Source organism: Lissotriton vulgaris, unplaced genomic scaffold (assembly GCF_964263255.1).
Source record: "Lissotriton vulgaris unplaced genomic scaffold, aLisVul1.2 SCAFFOLD_537, whole genome shotgun sequence".
Taxonomy (NCBI): domain Eukaryota; kingdom Metazoa; phylum Chordata; class Amphibia; order Caudata; family Salamandridae; genus Lissotriton; species Lissotriton vulgaris.
Genome location: NW_028247700.1, coordinates 612,913 through 615,624, shown reverse-complemented (window position 1 = coordinate 615,624; position 2,712 = coordinate 612,913).

The following is a 2,712-nucleotide window of genomic DNA, read 5'->3' as shown; positions in this document are numbered from 1 at the left end:
CAGCACAGTAGTTCTTCTGAAAGAGGTTTTTTACAGGTTCAGAAGTGTTTCTTTGGTGGGGTCGGAGACCCAGTACATATACCCAGTTGAGTCTTTGAAGTGTGGGTGACTTCAAATAAGGGTGTTTTCAGTGCACACAGCCTTTTTTTCCAGCCCTGGCTCCATACTAACTGTAGGGGGTAAAATTTGGACATTTTTCACATTTACGAAGGATATGTGTCTCAATTTATCACATTTGATATTTCATATTTAAAAATTGCTCCTGTTGCCTCTCCATTCGCCTGTTACATGTCTGAAACCACTTGTCTATGTCATCGCGCTCCTTGGAGTCAGGCACCAAGTCTCTAGGTATGTGGACTCTGTTTTGTTCTGCACTAGACAGAGTAGTTTTGCTGCCACACTTTTTGTTAGACTCTAACAGCTGTTTGGCCTTCATGTCCAGCTCCTTGAGGATCAGTTCATGGACCAGGAAGACCTTTTTTTCGCCCAAGGCCCTCTAAGCCTCTGCTTTTCTCTCCTCCACAGCCAGGTGGGACATCTACAGCTTCATGTACCTCTCAGCCTGTATGTACTTGAGCTTCTCAGAGGACAGGGTTTGAGAGGAGACACTGCTTCCTGCATAGGATCCAGTGGGGGCCTCTCCATCTTGGGATTCTACACTCTCTTCTTACCCAGCCATTTCTGTGTTCCTCTCTCTCCTTCTCTGGGTGGCTGCATTCTTGGGGCCCTGATTCTGAGGTCAGGTACAAACAGGTTTCTGTTGTCTCAAGATTGCTGGAGTAGTTCTATTCAGACTCTACCTGTTGTGCAGTTTACATTCAGCGGAACTCTTCCCAGGCACGAAGGGTGAACTAGTAATCAAACTTTGGTTGCCCTTAGGGATTTTCAGTCTTCTCTCTCTACAGAACTCCATGAACTCAGTAATGCCGTAGCTCTCAATGTAGTTGATGTCCAACTCCATATGTGGCAGGGCCCCTGGTAGATGCACTGCAACCTGCCCCATCCTGGGTGCCTTCATACCCTTTCTGGAGACATCTGGAGCATCCTCCACTCAGCTCAGGTGTTTCCTCCGCTGTTGATGCTTACCACCTCTTGACTTCCTTATAGGTTTTGAGGGTTATCTGTAGGTCTATTTTGGAAGCTTTCCTACCTACCTTCAGCCTGTTCTATTTGCAGAACTCCTTTCGCTCCCAGTGTAGTTTGCTAGGGAGTTGAGATCCATGTACATTCTTACAAGGTATCACAAGTGAAAAATTCATGGAGTTTTTGCCACTTTAAATGCCAGTCAAAGTGGCAGTAAACTGCACATACATGCTCTGCAGTACCAGGCCCAAGAAATCTTTAATGGGCTACTTGTATGGGTAGTACAATCAAAGCTGTAGGCAAACTAGTAGCATTTGATTTACAGGCCCTGGGTATATTGTATGCCACTTTTTAGTCCTAAGGCCAACAAAAAGATTTCAGAATAAAGAGGAGGAGGAAGTCAAACAGCTTAGGGTGACCCTTCAGAGAGGGTCATTTCAAACACTTGAGATCATTTATGAGGGTCCTTCTGAAATTAACAGGGAGATATCAACTTAGATCAAGGAGGCTTATTTTGTGACATCACTGGATTTCCCATGAGCCACCTGCACAGGAAGTGATATCATTGAATTTCCCATCATCCAACAGGACAAGAAGTGACTTTATTGGATTGCCTGCCAAAACCTTTTTTAAAAGAAAACACCAAGCAAGAAGACTGCATATTCCATCACCCATCGGCACAGGAAGTGACATCACTGGATCTCCCATCATCCACTTGCACTGGAAGTGACATCACTGAATTTCCCTTCAACGCACCAGACATCCTCTTCATCACAGAGACCTGGCTTAACCCCACATCAGCTCTTGACATTGCTACAGCAATCCCTGTCGGCTACAAGATCGCTAGACAAGACCACCTTTACAAACCAGGAGAAGGACTCGCTATCATCTAGAAGGAATCTATCAAATGCACAACATCGACAGAGAATGCCACCCCATTCATGGAGTACTGGCACTTCAAGCTGAAAATCTCGGAAAAATTCACTCTAAAAGGAACCCTCATCTACCGACCACTCAGAGCTCGAGCCACCACTACCTACCTCATCACTGACTTTGTCGCACTGCTCAGCATCGATGCAAGAGCCTATATTCTTCTCTGTGACCTCAACTTTCACTTGGAAGACCAAAATGACCCCTGCTCCACACCACTCCTTGAAAGTTTGAGCAACATTGAAAAAACCCAGCTTGTCACAGAACCAGTACAAACCACAGAAAACACACTGGACCCCATCTTCACCACAAGTGACATAATTAAATGCAACTCTATCACACAGCTCACACGGACCAAACACTCCATCATCCATTTCCAAATGAAGAAACCTCAAGCCAACACCCCTACCAGGTTCAACGCTCCAAACCACAGCTGGAGCAAAATCACAAAAGCGGACTGGCTCAGCTCTCTCAGCACCGACCAGCTTAGCCCCACAGACAATATCGACAAGGACAACAACAACTTCAACAATTGGATAAAGAATAACTATGGGCTGAAAATCCGTTCCGCTCGCAGAATTTGCGGATTTTTGGCAATTTCAAGGTCCGCGAGACGCGTGAATTTGCCCAAAAATCCGCAATTCGCAAGCTGGCTGATTTTTTTGCTTGGTCACTCGCTTCAAAAATAAAATCTCGCGC